A 26,703-nucleotide genomic window follows, 5' to 3' on the forward strand; every position below is an offset into this window, starting at 1 on the left:
TAAAAGAGTATAATACTCTTAAAAAGAGTATAATACTCTTAAAAAGAGTATGTCTGGTCACCCTACTGGAATAAAAACTAACGATTTCCGATAATTTCCAGACACTTACAATGCAGAAAACGTCGAAAATGAACGAGTTTTTAAAATTTCCATTCGGTATTTCCCGACTGCTCGGGCGTTGTTATGTCTTGGAGAAACAATGGGTGTTAAATTCGTCTAGTGACCCTCCATTGTTGTGGGCGTTCTCGAACATTGCGAGTCTGAGTTTGAGGTATTATATCCTGCAGTGATGTGTTATTATAATTCTGTGTAGAAATATTCACTATATTATTTCACTGTACTCATATATATTGTGTACGCATTATAATAAAATACAATTGTAGTTTAATATTGGACACAGCGAATTCTCTGTGTTTTCTTCCGCTAGCTGCTGCGTATTGGCTGAACTCATGTTCCTTCCGAAAGCGTATACGGTATAACATCAACTGTAATTATTTTAGAAGACTTCAGCTACTAGCAATTCAGAGAATGATGGATACATTTCTTGCGTGCCATATGAAGCTAGTAGCAACTGCGATGTAATCTTCTCGTGGAGGCCTCTGGTCAAGGTCATTGCGATTACACCGTCATTTCTCCTTCCAAGTTGTTTCTGAGAGCAGGCAAGCGGGCACTCACTTTGTACAGAAAACATACTGGTAAGTTATTTTTAGAGATACTCAAGTTCCTAAATCCATCAGTTGATATCTAAGCGGACAAAATAATGAGACCTGTTTTCAGTAGTACAGTGCGTTCTAAAAGTAACTATACACCTATATAAACACGATTATATGTTGAGGGATTGCATTCCGTGCGTTGCGAGTAATGTTTTCTGCGAACGTTGGTAATGCTGCGTTGTGTGCAGTTTGCTTCTGCGAGCCAGTCAGGCTGGTGCTTTGAGACGAGAACGTGTGTCTGGTTCTTTGTTGTTCATTGTGTATATTATTGTAGTAATGTATGACAGTTGTATAGTTACTTTCCGAACGCACTGTATATTTGAGACTATGTTCTTAAGCACGGTAGTCATTTGAAAACATTCAAGATGGAATACTATCAAGACATGGCCGTAGGCAGGAAAAAATTTCGGGGGGGTTCATTCATAATTGTTCCCATGGGCGTCGCCAGAAATTTGAATGATAGAAATAATAACAATAATTGTACAATAATAATTAAAATTTCATAATAATAAAACAATTTTATTCCATAATAATAATACTAATAATAATTATTATTATATTATTGTTATATCCTTGAGGGGGCTTACTCAATCCAGCAGATGAGTGAATATCCAGCATAAGTTTTTTTTTTTTCGTTTTTTTACGTTTCATACAGTGTGTACTGAAATGCACAATTATTATACTTCGTCATTAAACTTTAGATACCTTCAAGAGAAAAGCTTTAAAAGTTAGATGGAAATTTTAGTCATAAAGCTTTTGTTGTTTGACTTTAAAATTAAATTTTTGGAATTTTGAAAACTGTGGAACCAGTTATTCTTTTCAAAAAACTTAGCCTGGTGCATGGATTGTAACCTCAATCGCGAACGTAATGCGCTACAAAACTGGAGATCCTAGGTTTGAACTCCTATCAAGGGGGATTTTCGACTTTATCGGACAGGGAATTTAAAGGCTGGAAAGGGAATTTTGGGACTATATTCCTTGTGACGCGGGAGCAACACTGGAAAGATGACAACAGAAGTGATAATGGTGGGGTCGCGGGTGGGCTACGATTCTGAGAATAAATCCTGTTTCAATCAAGTTTCAGAATTCCAAATGTATGAAAATTCTAGCTCGATCGTTTCAACATTGTCTCTATGTATTTTTGTGATGCTTCGAAAAAAAATTGAAAATTTGTTACAGATTTTGGTTTCTGAACTTCCATTAATTCAACATGTCAGAAGTTTCGGGGGGGTTTGAACCCTAGAAACCCCCCCTCTAAATACGGCCATGTATCAAGAGAAGATTATGCAGCATGTAAAAGAGTGGGGTATTTTGCATGTTATCGCGTTTAACGGCCGTAAACCAACTGCTCTCGCAAAAAAAATATTTTAAAGATTTAGCCATGATATACAGTATGTGAAATTGTGCCTTGTAACGCAAAACTACCAAAACAAGCTTTTGAACCTGTATTTATGTGAGCCGTTGAAATTAAAATCCACATACATGTCTCCCCGATGGCGTATTGGTAACGTCGTCACCTTGTAATCAAGGGGTCCCGGGTTCGATACCCGGTGAAGGCACGGCACAGTGGTTCGGATGCCAATATAAACTGTAGGTCCAGTCCCAATTATACTCTCTGTGCATAAAGTGGACTTTACACAACAATTCAATCAATAGAAAATTAAGTCTGGTCTCTGCTCGAAATGAAAATTCCTAACTGTGGGAGAGCCTTGTCGAGTTTGGGGATAGGTGGGTTGTATGGATCACCATGGAGACAGTGCAGTAGGTGGGGGATTGAATAGGTAAATTATCTTAGCTGGGGGATGCTTTATGGAATATTCTTAGCAAGGGGGCTATGCACATTGCACATCTCTGGTAATAAATGCCCAAATCTCTAATTTCACTCAAGTGCAATAACTTTCCAGCACTTCAAGCAAGGACGTATTTAGGGGGCTTCAGGGGGTCCAACCCCCCCCCCCGAAAGACGTATCAAGTACTATAATTAAATAATGAAAATATAATTGTTTAGCATTTATTGTATCATCGGTGATTATTAATTTCCTCTGAACTAATTTTAAGGTAAGGGTTATACTATTGGGATCATAGGGATTTGAAGGACAGTACCAAAGATTTATGCTTGCACACTACAACTTATGATAATATGCATGGCATATTAATCAGGCACTTTAATATTCGCCAACTGGATCTAACATCCTTTTTTGTTATTTAATAAATATTCAATTCTGCATCTATTTGACATTAATTTCTTTGCCAGGGCACTTGTTTTTATGCAAACTATGCCCATACGTATAACGTTCTGCTATATCTCTATTGTTATACGGTCTTTTTACCTATTCATGTAATAATATTAATTAATTAATATATTTTAATCAGTATTCATTTATATAATTAAAATTATTATTCCAATTTAAACATTATTATTATTCCTTAGACACTTGGTTCGGACCCCCCACACCCCCAGCCCAAGTATAATTCTAGATACTTGCCCGCCTTCAAGCTCTCTTATTACAGAATAAATTTTATTTAATTAACTCAATTTAAAATGCTAAGGTGTCTCAGGAAAGAGACAATTCATTCCTTTACTCTCTCCCTAATCTAGGGTAATCAGACATGCTCTTTTTAAGAGTATTATACTATTTTAGAGGTTCACATACTCTATACTCTTTTCAATTTGCAAAAATCCCCAAATATACTATTTTCCTTGCTATTTAATTTCATTCATTATTTTACGTGTAAAATGCACAGAAAGAAAAGAAACAATGATGGGTAAGTGGAGGTCAGTGTACAAAGATTTAGAACAGGCTGGGTCAAATTTAAGAGTGATTGTGCCTCTTATAAAATTCTTCTTTACTCTGCCTGGTACAAATGTTGATTGTGAAAGACTCTTCACTGTTATTAAAACTTATTGGCGAAAGAAAAAAGTACACTCCCGGTGTCAACACTCGAACAAGTAATGAAAGTGAAATCCAATGTGGACATGACCTGTGAAGAGTTTGGACTGGCAATAAAGGACGACTTAAACATACTCAAGAAAGCAAAATCATCCCAGAAGTATGAACGATGTTGAGGAAGTATTTGTAATTAGCTAATTACATTAGTTCCATAGGTAATTTGAATCTGTAGCGTGTAGACCTATATTATAGAGTTATAATAGAAGCAATAACAAATAGCCACCCTTATTTTCGTTTTCTTTTTATGTTTTGTGCATGCGCACCTTCAACCTATAGACTATACTCTTTTTGGTCAACAAATATCTGGTCACCCTACCTACTCCGCTCATGAAAAGAAATGAACAACGCGGATACAACAATTGTGCCTGACAACAGTGAGATTTATGTAATGACCCCGAGTTGGCCATTACTTCGTGGTTGTTACTTGCCTGCCCCTCACACTTTACCTCCTCACTCGAGGTTCGGTGCACTTCGTACTCGGCTCTGATTGTCTAGGGGTATCTTTCTTTGTACGACAATGCACGTGGCTTGCTACATAAGTCAACATAATTGTACAGGGTGTCATTTTAATGGCGCCCACGGACCACGGAAACGTATAGAAGACATCAAAACAAACAACTTTTCTCAGTAACAGTATAACAGTTCTTCGTCTGAGGAAGACCCTGATACAGGGTTGAAACGTTACGTGTTAAGTGTTTTTATCTTAATAAACTGCCTTGGTCAGCAACTTATTGTTTTTAATATATTATACATTTATTATAGCTAATAAATATACAATTAATATACTATATAATATCAATAATCACGCTCACACACAAAATGAATATCGGGGTTTTAATTATTAAGTGTATATTCTATTACATATACAATACAGAAATGAAACATACCTTAAAAGGAAGGGTAACTCAAACAGTTTTTTTGTCACAAGTGTTCAATATGAGATCCCCTTGTGACACGGCACGCATCTAGTCTGTAGGCAATTTCTTCCCACACTGAGGCTGTGTCCGAAAGCTGCAAGACCATACTTGAAGGGAGCATACTTCGAGAGCATACTCGCAGTGCGGTCTTGAAGCCTGGAAGCGGAAAGCTTTCGAACTGCACTTCGACTGCAGCGCCAACACAAGTGAGGAATGCAACAAAAGTTGCTTCGAAACTAAAATTATCAAACATCGACTGTATGTGCCACTCTTGATTTCCGTGAACAACACACACATGACTCGGCGTGCAGTTTATATAACACAGCACGTTATTAATTATAGAAATATGAAAGAAATTTGCTCTTTCAAATTAATTTTCACACATTCCGCAACATGGTTTACGATCGCGGGAAAATAAATTGTTTTCTCACTTTTAAACACCTTCTCACTATAGAAGAAACAAACCACGCATATATGAATAAAACCAATAAATAAAGTTACATAGTATTTTAAAAACTTGTTTACTTACATTTCCACACAATGGAAGAACTACAACTACCAGCTGATTGACTTCAGACGTCCATTTTTTTAACAAATGAAAAGCAAGCACAGATCGCAAGTGTGCACCGCTCGTGTGCTGCGTCCTCTGGTCTTGTACACTCGTTTGCTTGGCGCTTTCAAACTGCACTAGGTGACGTCACTTCCGTCAAGACTGTACTTCAAGTATGTACTTTGTACCTTTTGGACACAGCCTGAAGCTAGCATGCCTGGTGTAACAGACTCCACAGCTGCATCAATCCTGCGTCGCAATTCAGGGAGGTCGCCAGGTTGCGGTGGCACGTATACATTATCCTTTACATACCCCCACAAAAATAAATCACAGGTCGGGAGAATTTGGGGGCCATTGGAGAAGAGCCACGTCATCCTCACAATGACGACCGATCCATCGTTGGGGAAAAGCAGCATTCAACCAATTCTGTACTACATTTTGAAAGTGAGGGCGCGCCGTTTTGTTGCCAGATGATGTTCCTTTTTTGCTCACAATCCAGTTGAGGGTAGAACCATTATTGGAGCATGTCCAAATAAGCAGTACCAGTGATAGTGTTATCAACAAAGAAGAAAGGTCCATACACTTGTTCTTTGGATAGAGCACAAAAGACATTCACTTTTGGCGAATCCCTCATGTGTTGCATTGCTTGATGTGGATTTTCAGACCCCAAATACGCACATTATGCGTATTCACTCGTCCACTAAGATAAAATGAGGCTTCATCATTAAAGATCACACGTGTAAGAAAATCATTTTCCATGTCCAGCACATTTTCCCAGAAGATGGCACGCGTCACATTATCTTCAGGCTTTAGGTCCTGTAACAGATGTGGACGGTACGGCCTGATGTGCAGTCTCTTTCGTACCACCCTCCAAACAGTCGTGGACGGCATTGAAAGTTCTCGACTCGCCGCCTAACAGATTTCCTGGGACTCCGACCGAAACTTGCTCTGACCTGGAGGGACGTAGCTAGGTTGATCAGTTCGGGGGGGGGGGCAAATCTGAAATTTGTTCCTATGTAAATATTACCAGACAGTAAAGTTAAATAACTCTGTGTGTGTAATGTACACACACACACACACAGATATATATATATATATATATATATATATATATATATATATATATATATTACATTATAATATTGCTACATATATAGTGCATTGGTATATTAAACTACTAAGAAGTATATATAATATATATGTGAATACTGGAGGTCAAATAACAATTTTCAGGAAGCAAATCAATTTATGTAATTACTATTAAACTATTACTTTACAGTTTTCCTTAATGTATTTTACTTTCTGCCTGTGTCAATGACAACCTCTTCTCTTTTATCGAAACTATATCCCCTGTGGAAGTGCTAAACTGATTTCGTGACATCTGATAAATTTTTCTGTGTAGGATCTTTCCTATTCATTCTGGAGAATACCGGGATTTTTTTCACCTGTTCGAGCGGCTCCGGTGCCCACCCAGCGTCGTATGTATAAAGTGGGTACATGGAAGAAACTCTGGCAGGTAAAGGCGGCCAGGGGCATGGTGCTGATCACATCACCCCCACCTTCGGTTGATTTGGTTGGTTGATTTAGTGTTTTAAGTCCACTTTATGCACAATAAGGCTAATTGGGACTGGACCTACAGTTTAAAGTGGAATCCGAACCACTATGTGCCTCCACCGGGTATCGAACCTGGGACCCCTTGATTACAAGGCGACGACGCTACCACTGCGCCATCGGGGAGGCCCTCCCCATCTTCGGCCGTGATCAAGAAAGTGTGGAGCCCTAAATACACACCCCTATACGCTTTCATGGCATGGCGAAAAGCACAGGGGAGCACATTACTTTACTTTTTCATTATTTGGTATCCAGTATGTCATCATTAACAAATCATATTACATAAACGAACACGCACACATATACACATATAACTTGTTAGTTATTAGAAACGCTTATATTGAGAGCGAAGTGAACAAGAAAAATGTTACTAATTTCATACCTTTCATTCTTTCAAACAGGCAATAACAAATACTTTCACGAGTCATCATGTAAGTAAACTGCTACATTTTCTTCGTCCTCTTGCATCTGCCCCTCCTCCCTCCCCCAAACCCTCCTACCTCCTCGCTAAAGTTATTGCTTGCTCGAGGGCAGCGAGGTCATTGGACCGTTCTGGTACTTGGCACCCTGGATAGAAGAAAAATCTAGCAGAATGAACAACATGAATCGAAAAGAAAGTTTTACTGGGGAAGAGAAAATTTAACCGCATTTGCGTATTGCCTTACAGAAACGGTGCACTGAAACAGCAGGGGTACAATAATTGATCCCTTAAAGCCAGGAAGACCGCTCCATGAAATTTGTCAAGTTCGACGCAAAGGCAGTTCAGAGAGTATTTGGGACGCAGTGCCGCCCTTGGTTGTCCGCAACCATCGCGCCAACATATGTTGAACAAGCTTGTTGTATTGTCTCCATTCAAGCTTTGTGCTGGTCTTAGGGCCGCCTTGTGCCTTGTCAAGATGTTGCTTTCCTGAAGAAAGAGGATCGCGTTTTATTCTAATTTCTGGGCCTTCCCGATGGCGCAGTGGTGCAGTCGTTCCCTTGCAATTAAGGGGTCCCGGGTTCGATACCCGGTGGAGGCACATAGTGGTTCGGATCCCACTTTAAACTGTAGGTCCAGTTCCGGTTAGCCTTATTGTGCATGAAATGGACTAAAAACATCAATTCAATCAATCAATCAATCAAAGCAAGTATTAGATAGGCCTACATTCTGATTTGGACGCAGTGGGAAAATCTTGAAACACTAAGGGTGCCACGAAACGAAAAAGTTTGGAAATTCCTGCTCTAGACCATAGAGATTAGCTTTGTTCCTTCGTTCGTCAGTGCTATATATATTTTTTAAAACAATGCAAATATAGGTATTTGCCATTTCTCCGTTGTGTGAGGTATTGGTAGACCGTTAACATCTGCTAGCAATGCCAACAATGCATTAGTGTACATTGTTATTAGCTAGGCTTCACTCTCCCCGATATCCATTCTAAACAATGGCATTACTTATTTAATTTATTCCAGTGTTCGTGGCGGAGTGGTAAGCGTAAAGGGCTAGGAAATCAGAGATCCCATGTTCAAACCTCCACCAGCCATTGGTGACTCATTCTGTTTGTCTATGCTCCCATCACCTTTCCATCCGTCCATCATTAATCCATCCACATCGACTTGTAAAAATTCCTACGAGGTAGGAAAAAAGGTAAAATATCCAAAATGAAAACCTATTGATTCTAGCCTCCTCACTGGCTGAGCACGTTAGATACCGAATTACGATTTTGTCCCAAAATGATCTAAGTTGGAGTCCGTGAGTTTTTGTACCAAGTCCTCTTCATGCACAGATAGGCCAATCGGGACTAGACGTACAGTTTAAAGTTGGATCCGAACCACTATGTGCGTTCACTAGATATTCAACCCAGGCCAGGACCTTTTAATTATATGGTGACGACATTACCACTACGCGATGTCCTCGGCTGGAGAGGCAGGCGTGTCTTTTGTTACTGTCCATTCATTAATTTCTTGTATCACCGTTGCATATCTTTGACATTAGCCAGAAGTGTCAGTAAAGTAATGTAAAATCGGGAAACGAAAATCAGAGTACATACAGTGTTCGAATTTAAATGTGTGGAGAAGTTTTTAATTTTATTCCTGACCATGTAAAGAATTTTCCCTCTTAAATATTCTCGATCATATTTTGCTATTGCTAAGAATTTGACGTAATCACTTCTTTCAACTTAGAGTAAATATTGTATTAATATCAGCATATAAATTGTCAGTTTCTGTACTGAATTTTACATTAAAATTAATATTGTTCTTGGTTTGCAAATTACAATATGTATTTGATGAGAAAATATTTCCTGATTAATTTGCCTTCCTCTAAGAAAAATAATTCTGATATTAAACAAAAGTCCACTGAGACGAGATCAGTGATTACTGAACTCTTGTACATTAATTGGAAAATTTGTGTTATTTACTTTGAACCATCAGTCCATATGCTTTAGGTACGGGATTCTTGAGACCCCACCCCTAGAGAAATTTCTGCTCAAAGCAGTTGGCTTTCTAGCAGGTACAAATCTCAAAATTTGAAAAGGGAAGCTGTGAAATTTTCTCCTTAGCATTTTTTTCAATTTGAACACTCGATACAGACATTTTCATTATTTAAGTTAAACTACGAACACACACACAATTGTTTTACAAAACTAATTGGTACTCACTTTGTAATTCGCCCACAGTTCCATGCATTTTAGATGATAGGACGTTCCTCCATGTTCCTTAATTTTTTCACATGGTTTCTTCCCTATTTTCCTGAAACTTGATTCTGCATATTCTGAATCTGTGCCAAATTTACGTCATGGAAAACAAAAGCATGCGTCAAGTTCCACACTATATTCTAGCCACAGCGCAGATGCAAAACAGTGTTTTGGAAATGATCGCTTTCGCTTTCCGAGCGTAGTATTTGGATAGTTTTGCAAAAGTGGTTGCCTAGAATTATCTACCCCAAGATCAGTAATTATTTTCACATTAGTACATTCACTTGTTTTGTCTAACTTTGGAACGTCAGAACTTGGATCAACATCAGCTTCATTGTCGTTATGTTCCACATGTTTTGAGATAGTTTTAAAATATCCAGTTTTGATAAATTTATCCATTCAAAATGGAAATGCACAACAACGCTAGAACTCTTCCCGCACACGAAGAAATACACAGTGACCGTTGCAACCCGATAGCAGACCTTGCTGGCAAGCAAGAACACAAAGCTAATCTGTGCCTCTGAAGCTGAAGCAAGGAGCAATTTTATATCTCAGAACAATGTCAGTGCTGGAGAACTCTCTCCATATGTCGCTCGACCCCCCTACTGTTGACCGCTCTGCCTCGGCGGAGTCTTTGATTCCATCTGTAACGGAAGGGTCATTTGCAATAAAAGGCAAAAGGTTTTCAGGAACTTAGGGTAGGGTAATAACCTCATAGCAGGCAGATTTTATGCCTTTGGTTATAAACTGGCAAGCAACGAAAGGGTGGAATTTTGCTGTCCTACATTTGCTTCCGAAGATTTTCTTCGGAATAGCAGGTTTGTTCCCGCTCAGTGTATTCAACTCTGCTACAAATTTACCAGAAAATAATAGGTAGTATTAATTTAGGATAATTTTTAAGAGATCAAAATTTTGTTTGCGGGGGTCAGAGTTATAACTGCCGGGGCCAGAGCCCCCCCCCCCTAACGACGTCCCTGCTGACCTGTTCCACTTACTCATCTGGTAGACGTGGTCTTCCGGAGCTCTTCCCTTTTGCACAGGTATCCCGTATTCTTAAATTGGTTATACCATCTTCGGATGTTGTTATCCGATGGGGGATCACATCCATATTCTCGCCGAAAAGCACGTTGCACTCCAATTGCTGAGTTACACCTTGCGAATTCCAAGACACAGAAGGCTTTACGCTCAGGAGTCATCTCCAACTTTACTACTAGCGCCGTGCTGCGGCGGAGTTACGAAACATCACCTACCTGCGAAGTAGAAACAAAAACTGTTTGAGTTACCTTTCCTTTTAAGGTATGTTTCATATCTGTAATGTATATGTAATAGAAGATACACTTCATTGAAACCCCGATATTCATTTTGGAACACCATGTATAAGGAAAATATATTGTATAAATCGGTTAGTGGATTTAATAACCAGTGCTCCGCCCACAATCACCCCCTACATCACCAGCGCTACAAAATAAGTTCTGACGTCTGTGAGCCAGACCGATTTAAAAAGGCAGGAAAGGGAAAATCAGGTTGTTAAAGGTCCAGGAATTGAAAATAAACTCAATTCTCGCCAGCAAGCGTAAATGGGTTCTAGACCGTAAAAAACCCTTTTATGTTTAAAGTATTTCAATTCGGTTCAGGAACCTTTTTTCCGGGTGAATTTAAATACGTCCAGGAACCTTCTTTCAATGAAACAATACGCAACTTGGACCGAATTTAACTCTTTCACTGCGGAATTCTCTGGCACACAATATCCCTTGGCTGCGTAATTAAATTTGAAAATATATTTTTTTTATAAACAAATAATTTTCACAATTACATTGCATTATATATGCGAGAGAACTTACAAAAGTCATTCCTTGCACTTGAAAACCATTCTGTAGTCCCTGGTGGTATGATATTTTGAAATTTTGAAAAAACAACAACATTTTTTTAGAAACAACAATTTTACAAACATTTTTTTAGAAACAATAATTTTACACAATTACATTGCAAAATATGTTATAGAGAACTTACAAAAGTCATTCCTTGCACTGGCAAACCATTCTGTACGTATACCCTGGTGGTATGATATTTTGAAAAATTTTGAAATTTTGAAAAAAAACAAACATCTGTTCCATGATGTTACGGACGGAGGTACAAATTCTTCATCAGACACTACACAATCACTGTCACCACTTGAAGTCTCATAAAAACTGTCGCTATTATCGACACAACTTAATTCACCTTCTGATTCTGAGTCGGCAAATAACAGTTGAGTAACATCATTATCAGACAAGTGTTGACAACTTGACGAAGTCATGTTGTTTACATTCGAACGTGCATTTGAAACTGACATGTCAGAGAAACTCAACGCTCGTATGTCAAAGAATTCTAAACGGAGGCGTAATTAGTGACATCATACGGATAAAAACAAAACTACAAGTTCAAATAGTTCCAAATACTATCAACAGATGTCAGAAGGCTACTAAAAGCGACGTACTGCAGAAATGCGACACCCGCAGCAAGTGGAAGTACGAAGTCGCAATAATGCGACTTCCGCAGAGCAAGGCACCTGGCGTGCTGTGCATAAATGCGACGACCGCAGCGAAAGAGTTAAATTGTTCGAGAAAACGTTTCCGGTCCTGTTGCGGAACCCAATACAACCCATTATAAATGATGTGTTCCTGGATCTGTAAGAACCTTAGGGAAAATCCAAAGTCTTGATCATGCCTTTTTAAAAACGATTGAAATTCATATCTACGTTTTATTAATTTATAGCTATAAAATTCTGCAGAAGAAATTAAAAGGTCTAATTTCTGTGTTCAAATTATACTTATTTATTATTTTTGTTATTATAATATTTAGAATTCTGCATTTTAGTTCTTATTTGTTATTCCATCGTGATTGTTATTATCATTCGCTTTGTTATTTCTTTGGCGTTGTTTCTTCGCCACGGTTTTTCCCCTGCATATTCAATCTGTTTGCTTCTTCGCCGGAAGCGTGCAGCCAGAAGGTAGCCAACGAGTGCGTGCCATACGCGAAACAAGCTCCAACCACGTGAGCCAGTGACGTAACAGATGATTGCAAGGAAACAGTTGAGTCTAATGGTGCTTGCGTGAAGGCTGATTATAAGAAACTGGGGCAGTGGCGAACACTAGAAGGATGTTTGTGCTTTACAAGATAAGACTGAGCTCGTGATACGTAAGTAAGCTGTACCCTGTAGACACAGTTTACGAAAATTTACTTTGATAGTGTTTTGGCATGTGTCTGTTCTCGCTGGTCGAAGATAACTTGGAATTATTGGCAGTCATTTTGCAGCCCCTTTCACAACTTAGCCATGCATGATACTCGTATCGAGCAGAGGTTTGCAGTTCGAATTAAAATGGAGGTTGAGTGATTTTTTTTTATTGGTAATTTAAATTTAAATCCATTTTTATGCACAGATAGGCTAATTGGGACCGGACCTACAGTATAAAGTGGGATTCGAACAGGGGCAGCGCCAGAAATTTTCGACCGGGTGGGCAGAAGCTCCAAAGTAATAGATTAGGGTGGGCAGTATAAATGTAAGACCTTGTGTGTGTACCTACGACGTATGTATCCCCCTCTCTCTTACACTCCCGATTTTCCTCTTACTTCTTTTCCCTTTCCTTGTTTTCCTCTTTATTCTTTTCTAATCTATCCTCGCATCTTGTTCCATTTCCTTTCGTTTTGTCTCTGATGCACACAATTATTTCAACGAAGTGTTTACACATGCGCAGCCATGCACCAGCCATACATTCTAATCACATTCTTTCATGCATGTTAATGCAGTGAAATAAATGTGAATTAGGTTTAAGCTTGTGTTGCAAATACAAGGCACATACTTGATTTTATGTATTCGGCGACAGTGATAGAAAGTGCGATGGTAGACAATCGTGAAGTTTCTCGTAATTTAAATGCATGTTCCTGAGCATAGTATTTTCATCGTATAAGTTTTTGACTGAAAGATTTTCTTACTCCTTGAGGGTTACTTTTCTTAGCTTACAAGGTTTGTACAACTGACAAATCTATCTGAATGTTTGTAGTGCCAACATTTGAAGGGCAAGGACAATATACGCAGGGGTGCCCATCCCCTCCCAAGGCCAATGGCGCATCCCCACAAAAATCATGCCCCCCCCCCCAATCATATCATTTGCGCCCTGAAACTATATTGTAATCCCTAAGCAGTATACCAACACTAAACACTATATTTTAAAAAGTGATGTTACTCATTAATATGGAGAATATCGCTCATGTCTTGTAATGCAGCTATAGCATAAAAATTCACATCCACCTTAGTAAAGTGCCAAACACGCATTGTTGTAACAAACACATTATTGCGAGCGAAGCAAGCAACATTTTTACATCCATGTCTTTGCAGGCTTTCAAGAATATTAATTTAACGGGGTGTCAATACTTTCTTAGGATCCCGGGATATTTAATATTTTCCAACTTCTGTTTTGGCACGTTCGTGGTCGAAAACGTGTGGATACCATATCGCTAAATACAGTCTCCAAAATTTAATGTTCAAACTCTCTCTTCACTACAGAAATCCCTTGACAATCTAAGATTTAACACTTTATAAAGAGCTTCCTATCTCCCCCTTTAAATTTCTTACTCAATCCTACCACAAAAATGTAAATGCCAATTTTAGACTTACTGTTGATATTGAAGACTGGATATTGTCTCCTCCAAAAAATTAATTCTCGGTCTCCACACCAGAATTTCTGCAACATTCTAAGACAATAGTAATACACAAGAATTGGATACCTTAATGCTCAATGCCCATCTAACTAAAATACCCGCTATAATCTAAGACTTAGAGTTGAATACTGTTCCCGCCAACGTATAATTCAGAATTGCCCCCAGAACCCACGTGTCAATTAAGGCCTAACATATAAGAGTTGGATATTTATCCCCACCCCCCTCGCACCTTCAATAATGACCTTAAACGCTTTCTTTTCTTCATATTTTGGATTAAATATGGTGAATTTAAGGTGTAAAATTTTTACCTGTATTTTGGAAAAATATATAAATGTTCCAATTTTACGTTATTTGAAGGGAAAAAATCCCCCAAAGAATCTCGATGGCGCAGCCTGCGCGATAATCCCCCCCGTGGGCACCCCTGAATATACGTGTTCTTGGTATAAAAGGCTTAGCATAAAGAGGCCATAGTGCGGGGGCAAAAAGTGGCAAAATGTGGCTGGGCAACTGCATCCCCCACTTCCCGCTCCTCCTAATCGCCGCCACTGAATTTTTGGATTAAAATGAACGTCTTATTAGGAATGATTTAAAACACACACGGAAAACAAATTATTTGTTCATTGTCCATTAAGTATCTCTAGGCTAATGAAAGGCTATTTTGACAAAATATCACTCGTCATAAGTAATAAACAAGTAAGACTGAGAAATCTGTTCAGAATTTAAGAGATTATTAGCTAAGTTGCTCTTCGTTTTCTGAAGAACTGTCATATTATTAATGCGGGAGAAGCAATACAGTATGGTTACATGAACATATTTTTTGAGGTAACAAAGTGATTTAGGACACAAGGAATTCATCGAAGTTGATCATCGTACCAGTAATACTTCATCTATTTTTCATTGGGTTGTATGGCGTGACCATTTCGAACACACTAGAATGTCAACCTCTATCCTGTGCAGCATACCCTGGAAACTTTATTCTTTCAGGGTAACGAGTCCCTGGCGCCTGGAACCACTGTCAAAGTAATAATTTATGAGGGTTTGTATTTTGAGTGTCAGCGTGTGTTTGTTTTCGCCCCTTCGTTACTTTCATCTAATCACCATTGAACCTTATAACGTCGTCATTATTAAAATTATCAGAAAAATGACTTAAAATAAAACAAATCAACCAGAACTTACTCGTCCAAAATTGAAGTTTCATTAGTTTATACCTCTTAGAAAGTTGAGGTGGTAATTTCAATCGCACAGCGTTTCATTAGAGGATCAAGGCAGCTAATTCCGTGAACAATGACGTTGTTTTCCGAAAGTCTCAAATATTTGTCTCAGGCAATCACTCTCTTAAAATAGACGCATCTTCTGTGGTGATAAAATGCCACGTTTGGTGCGAGTTCTTTCTGTATATTTTTTTTCCCCAAAGGGCATAACGCTGTCGCATTATAATGAAGAGGTCCTGTTTCGACTCCCCGTCCTCTGGTGGAAGCACAATGCACACGGGTTCGGACTACACGTTAAACTGTAGGTTTAGTCCCGATTAGCCTATCTGAGCATGAAAGTGGGCTTAGAAACAAACTAACAAAATCGTCTTCTATCTACGTCGTGACATAACTTTGTTTTCTTTACTTCAGCTGCATCTACAGATTCTGTTTACATTTTCGGCTGATTCATGTGACAAAATTTATGTGTGGAACGAGGATTTCTAAATAGGATAAGGCACTCATTAGCAATTGAATAATTCTGTAGCTTTTTCCATATATAACTGATTTATTAAAATTTATTCTCTTCGGTATTGTAGTGATTGTTGTGATTCCTTCTTATTAGTAGAACGAATATAAAGTTGATATTTCGTATATCATATTGATATTTGAAGATGACAGGTATATAAAAATTGTAATAAAAAAAAGGGACACTTCTGGAATTTCAATGCAGAGCTAATTAAAATTATATTATACTCTATAGCAGGCATATCAACTTCAATCAAGCAGTTATCTACTTTTCATTGTCACAACAGGCAGTGAGCTACTATTAATCGTTAATCTTTGCAAAAAATTGTACCTACTCAGCCATTATACATTATAGAAGTTGAATTCAAATAACGTATATTCGTATAATTACAATAGATAACTGCGATCGACCAACAAACGCCCCTCGATCAACCGGTCAATTGCGATCGACGCGTTGGACATGCCTGCTCTATAGCATACTTAAACCCGAAGGTTTATGGCTGCAGCAACACAAGCCTTCCATCTGTCCCTATCCTGGGCAAGATCAATCCAATCTTTCCCATCCTTACCGATTTATTTTAGGTCCATCTCAACGTTATCCCTCCATCCTCGTCTTAGCCTTCCTACTGGTCCCTTACCATCAGGTTTCCCAACAAGAATCCTGTAAACTATTCTTTCCTCCGCCATTCGTGTCACATGGCCTACCCACCTAACTAAGTCTTCTTGATTAAATTATTCTAATATTAATTAAAAAGTCGAAATAATTTATTGTGTTGCAGGTGGAAGTAACGCTAAGATGATGTTTAGATTTGTTTATTTGGAGATTATTTTAACCATAGACAGGCCGGAATATATATACGTAGTGGAGGCCCGGAGCTGAAGCCCTCAAGTTCACCCTCAATTCTGATTTAATCTTGATGATACCCTGCATAATTTTGAGCCTCCTAAGCCTACTAGCTGCTTTTAAACATGGAAGTATTCATTTGATCACAGTTTTTGTTTCAACAATGACAAAAGTGGCTTTTTATGGGTTGATAATATGTGAACATTTCCAGCGTAGATAATAAACAAGTAAAATGTACATGTTATGAACACCAGGTTACACTTGAATATTTAATCATTCATATATCCCCGAGTATATGTACTTATTGAATTTGATTGGGTGGGCAATCGGGTGGGCACAGGAATTTTTGGGTGGGCGCTTGCCCACCCGTGCCCACCCCTGTCGCCGTCCCTGGATTCGAACCCGAACCCTCTTGGTGGTTTCAGGTTATGGACAGAAAGGCTAAAGTGGGATCCGAACCGCTACGTGCCTCCACCGGGAGAACTTTGAATACAAGGCGATGGTTACCACTACGTTATCCGGGATGCCTCCAAATTCGAATGTTAAATTATATTTTCTTACGTCGTTTCTTTTACACTTTTGGCAAATCACGACAATGAGCAATGGCGGCGATTACGATTACGTGGGAGGCAGTTGCTCCCCAACTTTTTGTCACTTTGCCCCCGCACTATGCTAAACCTTATCCAGTGATCAGAAAGCTACATGTTAAGAGTAGCTTCGCTACAGCTACAGCTACTCTTCCAAAATGTAGGTTCGATACAGCTGCAGCTACATTTACCAAAAAGTAGTTCGTACGCTACTCCTGTCCGCTACTCGCTACTTTTGCACTACTTCTGGACAAAGAAATTATAATAACGATATGCATATTCAAATGAAGCCACTAGTATGGTAGTTGTACTTACTGGAAAATATATTTTGTTATTTGTTATCACGTTTCCCTTCATTCATAACTTTGATAGCAGTGTTACTTCAGGTACTAATTATTACTATAGTGTTTGAGAATAACGTACATATGTAAGTGGCGTATCAATTTAAATGTGATATATGAGTATTACAATTAGGATGTTATCCAAATTAATGCTTACATCTATACACAAATAAAATTTGGTAGGATTATTGAAGTTTACATATCAACATATTTTTCTTGAAAATAAATATTTCATTTTTTAACAGACTGATATGGAGGCAGTATTTTGAATGAAAGAATATATCTACCTGACTCTTTCGAGGATTATAATTGTCGTGAACATGATGGACAACGAGATTTTCTGAATATCTAGATAATTATGACAGATATCCATCATTAAGATAAAATAATTCTTTCACATCTGACATTTCCACTAAAAGTTTATGTACAACAATTTTAAAAACTACACCATAGAAACATGGGCCTGTCCGTTCAGTCACGTATCTAGGAATTCCTTTTGGGGGAGGGTTGAACTCCATCTTTTTAGGGGGTATAGATAGAACCTCACAATTGTATGTTTAAGGCCATTGGTAGCGATTTTGTTCCAAAATGAGGGGCGGGGGTGAAAGGAAAGTTTGCTTTCTCTTGTAGACAAGGCTTAGCATTAAGAGGCCATAGTTTGGAGGCAAAAAGATTGGGAGCAAGTATCCTCTAAATCGTCATTTTAATCAGAACGTGAAATCGGAACATTTTTACCACTCTTTATCCTCTGTTTACATGCATTAACATTGTGTGCCGGAACCATCTGAGTAAACAGGCCCGTAGCTAGAGGGGGCAACTTCCCCCTGTGAAAATAAAGAACACATTCTTATCCGGAATTCTCACTATTCTTATATCCTACGTCTCTAGCAACACAACAAAGACACTTATTGACTTGGTGATTTGTTAAGGAAGGTGTGTTGGATTCCGTACTGTCATACCAGAATGAGGAAAAAAAATTCCTTTCCAGATCCAGATTTCTGAAAATGATTTCCAGATTTGCAGTATCTACAACTGTTGGGAAATTCTGAATGGTCTTGCATTATTAAAGGCGTGAAATGTGTTTTCTTGGATTTCTATAAAGTTTGGAATGCTCAGTTTTTTTGTTTCTCTCATCTACCTTTTGATAATAGTGATACATGTGGTACAGAGGGAGAGGATATTTGATTTTTGTTACTTAACGTCGCTTTTCTTCCACTTCTAGTTAATTGCGACGATGAGAACGAGTCATGATATGAAATTGATTTAGGGACACTCACAAACAACTCCCATGCCCAGGCTGTCGTCGCAGTGCGTTGTGTAACCACCCACCACGGAGGTCGGCTAGTGTAAGATTTAGGACAGATTACTGGGTCAATTATCAAACATGACGAAAATGTGATAGTGTTTCCCATTTATTATTTCTGTTAGAAAGCAATAAAATTGTGGTGTGATACGGGTTGCACTAGGCATCTTTTGGAGTGTATATAGAAAAGGTGCTAGGAAAGTTTTGCAATATACCTTTCATTTTAACTGTCTTTCAAAATACTTTCCATCAAATAAAATACGCTTCTTCATCCTTCGAAACCAGTCATCGAACCTGCTCTTCCATATTTCCTCAGGGAGCTGGGCACATTCGTCATCCCACGCCCTTAAAAGGGCCTCTTCGTTGGAAAACCTATTCATTTTAGCCTGTTCTTGACACGAGGGAACAGTGCCAAGTCGCATAGACCGAGGTCTGGACTGTAGGAAGGATGCTTCACAGGGACGGCGGCAGGGGTGGGCACGGATGGGCAAGCGCCCACCCAAAAATTCCTGTGCTAACCCGATTGCCCACCCAATCAAATTCTCTAAGTACATATACTTATAGATATGTCAATGTTGCAATAAATAAGTGTATTCTGGTGTTCATTACATGTATATTTTACTAATGAATATTATCTATACTAGAAATGTTCACATATCATCATCCCATAAAAAGCAGATTTAACTTTATCATTAGAAAGCAGAAGGAATTACTAGAGATCTTGAAATAAGAAAACTGTGACCAATTGAATACTATGATTAGAAACAGCTAGTGAGCTTAGGAGGTGCAAAATTATGCAGGGTATGGTCGAAATGAGATCAGGATTTAGGATGAGCTTGAGGGCTGCAGCTCCGGGCCTTCGCTGGGGGAAAAAAACTGCTTTGAAAAGTACAGACGGGATCAAATGAAATGTACTTCCCTTTTCCTACCAACTCAGAAGCGAGTTGGAAACTCTTCATTGCTCCTGTATAGATAAGAAAGTGGGGGAGGGCAGTAGCAGACAAGGCCAGCACGCAAACTTGTTTCCAGCAAGCTTTCTGTTGGAGTCTTGGCAGTTTGTGGAAGGATTTTGTGTTCCTACCCCCCCCCCCCGCCCCTCTCTCACTCTCTCTCTTTTTGGATTGAAAAACAGGGTGCGACGATTATGCGATGAAATACGGTAATATATAACGATAAAGCTTTATTTGAAGATTGTAATAATAAAAACAACCCGTCGCGCAACAGTCCGTGAGGACCAGGTCCTACCTACCGACTGCCGACCTCACTTCCACCTGCCGAGGTGGGAATTATGGGGTGAAGTGTGGTCAGCAAGACAAGCCTTCAGTCGTTGTAGGTTTCCGTGACAGCGTCACGCTACTCATTTGTAGCTCCCCAATTTCCTCACGACGGTGGATGGCCACCGGTCCAATACACAAGACCAGGTGTCCCGGGTTTGAATCCCGGCCTGAGCATGGATGTTTCTGAGTGTCCATTCATCAATTTCATTATATCATCACTTACCCATCTTCGCAAATTAGCCAAAAGTGACACAAAAAGCGAAGTGAAATTAAAGCAAATCAATCAATCAATCAATTGTTAGGGCAGAACCATATATCACACAATACAGGTGAAATTGTTGTTGGTTGACGTGAATTTTTAATATGCCTAAACTCTTAAAATACTCTAATATCAGGTTTTCTGTTGCAATTATTATTTCAATTTTGAGGGCCTCCATGACCGAGTGCTTTGTATACTGCTCTATGAAACCGGAGACCCTATGTTCTATTGATTGATTGATTTGCTTTATTTTAATTCGCTTCTGGTGCCACTTTTGGCTAAACGCGACGATGAGGATGGTAGATGAAATGATGAAATTAATGAAGCGACACTCATAATGAGACACCGAATGAACACAATGCCAAGGCCGTTCATTAAGCAAGCTCTGCTAACCACTCTACCACTGAGGCCGGAATCCTTTTTAATGTATAGGAAAAATCGTTCTTTGACATCGAACTAAGAACAGTTAATATGCGTCACCTCGGAATTATTATATTTTAAATTTCGAACAATCAATTGAGATTTATTCTTAACCATTCTTTTGCCTACATCAAAACTTCCACACAATAAGATCAATTACACTAAGGACAACAGCGTTAGAGTCTATGCTTTAAGGAATGATTAAGCACACGATGATGACAGAAAATAATTTACATGATTATAGTGATGCATTACATCAGCGAAACATTAATTTTCGGTCATGGTAATAAATTGAAAAACGCAGGGACACAATAACCGATTCATTTATTTATTTTATTTCGCTTTTCTTCCACTTTTGGATAATGAAAGGTGTGTTAAGATGAAAGTTGTGAAAGGACAACTACAAACGTAGATGGATAGGACACATCCCAAACCCCACAGACCATTATACTGACCTTATGTCTAGACGCCAGATCCTCGTTAGTGTGCAAAATGCACTCCATGGTCACAATGACGTAAGCATTCGTAGAATTGATTTGTATATTTTGTTTTTATTATTATTATTATTATTTTTTCGAAAAACGCGAGCCAAACTATTGCGCATTATGTGATATGCTCATTACTTCTCAGGAACACTCGCGGCCTTCAGCCAGTTTTATCCTTAAACAAAATTGCAGGTTAGGATGTTAACAGACACTTCCAAGACAATATCCAAAGAATACTGTCACATACGCGAAATGTAAAACATTTTTATTTTCTCGTTTCAACTACATCCCTGGGGGGGTAAAAACGGCTGGAGCGTGATGCTGATCATTGACCTCCAAAATGGCCGAACTCAAGAATATGCGGCGCCCTACTGCCACATCCCCTAAATGTGCCTTCATGGCACGGTTCTATACGGACGACGAACTTTGCCTTACCTTTACTACTACTAACTACTCATGCCATGAATTTTTGTATTTTTGATCCTTCATTATGTCTCCATTGCTAACCTGGTTCATACCCAGTCACAACAGCAATTAGTCAATGCAATAAAATACGTCAAACTTAAAATGAAACAGGTGTTTGCGCGCGGACACACACACGCATACACACACAAACACAAGGAGAGAGAGAGAGGCGGGGGGGGGGGGGGAGTAGGAACACAAAATCTTTCCATAAACTGCCAAGACTCCAACAGAAAGCTTGCTGGAAACAAGTTTGCGTGCTGGCCTTGTCTGCTACTGCCCTCCCCCACTTTCTTATCTATACAGGAGCAATGAAGAGTTTCCAACTCGCTTCTGAGTTGGTAGGAAAAAAGAAGTACATTTCATTTGATCCCGTCTGTACCACATAAAGAAAAAAATAGGTACTTCGGATGTGATGAAAAATGTAGAAATACGTATAACTAACCACCTCATGTAGCTTGGCCAAAAGTTATAACTGACACTGTGTAGGGGATTGGGGTGTGGTCTTGGTGTTGTAAGCTGCGGGTCTTCACATATATAAATCCCGGCCCGCGTATGATAAATATAATCTCTAAATAAACAAATAAAAACCAGGCAGGGTGAGATTCCACCGGCTCCCTTTAAATCCCTTGACGGGAGGGAGGGGAGAGGGGGAAGAAAACTGCTTCTCAGGCGGATGATTCCGTGCCCAGGGTAACATCTTTGTGGAGAGAGTCCACCAGTCGCACTCTCCACCCCAGAGTCTATACCGTTCCCTCGGCTGGCGTCCTCTTCTGCCATTCTTCCCCGATGGCCTCTGTATCGTAGGAGTTGTGTTTTTTTACGACAGGGACATTTCTCAGGAACGGGAATTCTTGGTTCACAAATTACATACTGAAAAGGGAAGTAGGGAAAATACACCTGAAAGTGCGCGAAAAACTGAGATTTGAATATCATTAGTAAACCAATTCCATGTTAATTTTCATTTTACATTGCTTATGTCTTCCTCGGCTCTGTTATTTCAACAGAATTTGTCAAAGGGAAAAAGCTTAAATATTGAAGATGAAGATAATTAAATAAATTAAAATTTAAACTAAAAATTCAAGAAATTACGCCGACTTCCGTTGCGGAGTGCTAGCGCAGCTCCCTCCGACGCCAGAGGTCCAGGGTTCGAATCCCGGCCTTGGCATGGGTGTTCTTTGTAATGTCCCTTCATCAATTTCATCATATCATCACTCATCGCGATGAGCCAAAAGTGGCAGAAAAGCGACGTAAAATAACCTAATTCATTTAATCCAACAACATGGATTATTTGGATGGCTTAATGCCACAGGTGACTAAGTGCCATAAACCAAGTTTCGAGTAAACGAAGAGTAAAGTTAAGATGAAATTTAAAATTCTGTGTGCTTTCAGCGAAGTAGATTAATACGTACTATTTACATTCCGAGATGTCATCTCTCTCTTATCACGGAACCTTTAAAAAGTTATTGCTATAGTAGTAGCTATGTGTAAATTGTTTTTGAAATCACTGAAAAATCATAGTCATGTGTTGCACAATATAACTTTTCATAAATAAGCACATACGCAGTCGTTAGTCATGTGTGGCGCACAAAACTATGAAAGAATAAAAGACACAGACATCAGTTATTATACGATAGTCAACATTATTATAAAATAGCTACTGTGAAGTAGATTCTCATGGAAACTTTTATTACATGTTAACTGCTAAATACGTGAAAACGATATTAAGTAAAGTATCCGAAATGGTTGCACAACTACTATGATTATTAATGATGCGTTATTGACATAGTTGCTTAATAGTTTATTGATAGTAATACTGACACCAGGCTGTCTGAAAATGAAACCGTACAAAGAGCCACCATGTTTCTTGTGACCCTGGTCAGACATCGGTGCTATCTTCATCCTGTTCTGTTGCTGCAGTCGCTGTTGCAAGGTGTCTGTAAAATTCATGATGCACTGGAGGTATGCACTTTAAGAGCTGCAACAGATCCTTCTTTTTCTCAGATGTAATCTTGCGCCCTCGAGGGTACAAGAGTGGTGTAGTTCCCTTAAATCCACTTGGACGGCCAACTTTCGTCTTCCGGAGATCAACAAGCACGGGATTCACTTTTTGGAAGTTATAGCCTGCAGTGAACATCAGTGGACTGTCTGTCTTTGCTGAGAATGATGTGATGCATTTGAAGCCAATGCACTTTTGTTCCTGCGCTACATATTTTACTGTTTTTCCAGCTGCCTTCGAACAGGGGTTACCGTGGTTGATCCCATAATGAAAGCATCTTTTAGCGACCATTCCAAAGAGTAAGACTGGTGATAAATGTCCAGGGTATCAAAGTGTTACAGTTCTTTGAACAGCAGCATTTCTTATCTGCTATTTCCCTAGCTTTAACAAGCTTTCCTCTTGAGGACGTATACGCCACTCCACATTCTCTCAGTATTTTCCTAATAACTTTTTTATGACTACTAAGGTTTCTTTTCCCTTTTCGTATTTGAATTCCATCTGGAACGCCAAAGATAAAGAGTAATCAGTATCATTTCTCTGTACCAGTTAAAACACAAAGTAAAGCGGAATAGCTGCATCCACAGCCAATTCTCTTCCTACGTCACATCAGAATAATGTCCTGACGTCATGGTTAAGAGAATAGTCAGTTGTCTACATTATGACGACGACTCCTCACCCCCAAAATATCTCCAAAATGTAGCAGCATAGCTCTCTGCTTCTTGTGTAGCTACTAACAGTGTTAGCAGCAGAGTAGAATATGGTCCAATATAAACTATTTACAAAAACTGCATACCTGAATTTTTCATCCCCGTGATGTCACAGCTTTTATTGCGACGTAGAGCTACATTGGTGTGAACACAGCAATTCCGAACAGTAAGAGCGCCACACATGACTAAGTGCCACCCACATTTCATAGCCATTTTATAGATTCTTCTACCCACCAGCACCAAATTTTATATCACTGCAGCAAGCAGACATACCTGAATCAGTACTAGAACTTTCTTCTAACGGTTGATGTTTCATCGTCGTCACTAGCACCAGAAATGTCTGAGTCTGATAAGCGTATATCCATCACAGCCTCCATCTTGACTCACAATAGTCATGTCTGGCGCACGACGGAATGTGTTTGTTGTAGTGCCACACTTGCTCTCGGTGGTGGCAGCACGTTGCAGATAGAGTATGGTCCTTGGTCATGTTTGGCACATACAGAATATGCAATTCTGCACCCATTTCACTTCATAACTCAAAATGTCTCTCGGTGGCGCTTAGTCACCTGTGGCACTGAGCCATCCATTTCACTAGCACATTCCTTTCATATTCTATGTTACAGGTTTTATTTATAGGTTTATTATACTTTCTTGTTATATTATTTGAAATTCTAAACGTAGATTAACTGCAATCACACCAATTAATCGATAGTGCTCCCAACAATAAGGTAAAATTTTCCACATATATGATATTATATTCATAAATCCTGTGTGGATGCTGAGATAAATTTGCAGAGATACTTCAGGAGTGGGTGGATGATTCAAGGGTCGGAGATTACCCACTCGTTATAACCAGCAGTGACGTGCACTGAGGAGTAGCTAGTCTAGCAGAGATAGATTAATCAATCTCACATCTCTATAATTATTTTCAAATCACAATATTTATTGTCTTGTTAAAGCCACAGTTCATATGCAACACTTTCTTTTCACGCGCTTCTCGTCCCTCGGTGTGATCCGCGGACAAAACTGGCCTAGCTCGCTCTTCTTCCGCATTAGCAGTTCCAGGTAGAAACGGGTTTACGAAGGAAACGGGAAGATTTCTGCCTCTACCTACCTTGCCCCCTCGCCCCCGCTGCAATGGTTGAAAGCCCGTGCTCTCAGGTCCCTCAGTCTATCTCCTATAGGACAGATAGGGGATTGGTTTCCATTCGATTCCTTTGTGAATCCTCTAAAGAACTTAAGGGAAAATTTTCTGCAGTACTTATGTTCTCTGTATTTACACAACATTTTACATTGTACAATATGTATGTATAATATGGGATGTAGTTTTATTATTTATGAAATGGGAACGTGTTATGTGCAGACAATAATGTTATGCTTTCTTTATTTTTTTTCAAATATGGAATATATAATGATTAAATTACAAATATTTGCTCAGGTTCTCTCTCGCTCTCGTTTTAGTAGTGGTTTTTTTAAAAAAATATACTAATCTCTTGGCCTCCAACGGATGTATTTATTTGGTCAAGAGAACGCACATTCATATTGTTCTTGGTTTGGTTTATTTTACTTCGATTTTCTGCCACATTTGGTTATCGCGAAAATGAGGATGAGTGATGATGTGATGAAATTGATGAAGGGACCCCTCGAACAATCCAGGCCAGGATTCGAACCCGTGATGAGCTTGCATTCTTGTTCCTGCAGTGAATAATGAAATAATTTGAAATGAAAAATGTATCTCAGATCTCAAGAAGCCAAATGAATATTATTGAAAAAACTACAAAAAAGTGTGTTTTGTTGCCTGTTTTGTTTCTGTGCATAAAGTGCACTTTTAAAACACCAAATCAACCAACCGTGAGGGAGTGGTTATCACAGCGCGCTCCGACACCAGGAGTTCCGGGTTCGAACCCCTACCTGGGCATGGGTGTTCTTTGTGTTTGTCCCTTCATTAATTTATCGTACCATCTTCCCAATGAACCAAATGTGAGAAAAAAGTGACGCTAAGTAACAAAAATCAAGTCAAATCATTGATTGATTGCTTAATTTGGTTTATTTTACTTCGCTTTTCCGCCACTTTTGGCTAATCGCGAAGATAATACAAGACAATTGATGAAGGGACACACTCAAAAAATACCCATGGCCAAGCCGAGATTCGAACCCAGGATCTGTCGCTAGTAGTCAAATCAAATCTT

The 26,703-nt window shown here is 39.0% G+C and overlaps 1 protein-coding gene across 4 annotated transcripts in view; it reads left to right on the top strand.

Moving 5' to 3' along the window:
- The first annotated feature begins 614 nt into the window (after positions 1 to 614).
- Positions 615 to 26,703, top strand: part of LOC146000510 (PTS-dependent dihydroxyacetone kinase 1, dihydroxyacetone-binding subunit DhaK-like) — a 138,428-nt gene continuing 112,339 nt past the window's right edge. The window contains exon 1 of one of the 4 annotated variants that reach the window (XM_083138245.1): positions 615 to 695. The gene's annotated coding sequence lies outside the window, so the exon portion shown is untranslated. Of the gene's footprint in view, positions 696 to 12,483; positions 12,592 to 26,703 lie in introns of those variants that run through there. The other 3 variants (XM_083138248.1, XM_083138247.1, XM_083138246.1) reach the window with 3 other exon arrangements.

The sequence above is a fragment of the Lepisma saccharinum genome, chromosome 16 (genome assembly GCF_977018435.1).
Source record: "Lepisma saccharinum chromosome 16, izLepSacc3.1, whole genome shotgun sequence".
In the NCBI taxonomy this organism is placed as follows: domain Eukaryota; kingdom Metazoa; phylum Arthropoda; class Insecta; order Zygentoma; family Lepismatidae; genus Lepisma; species Lepisma saccharinum.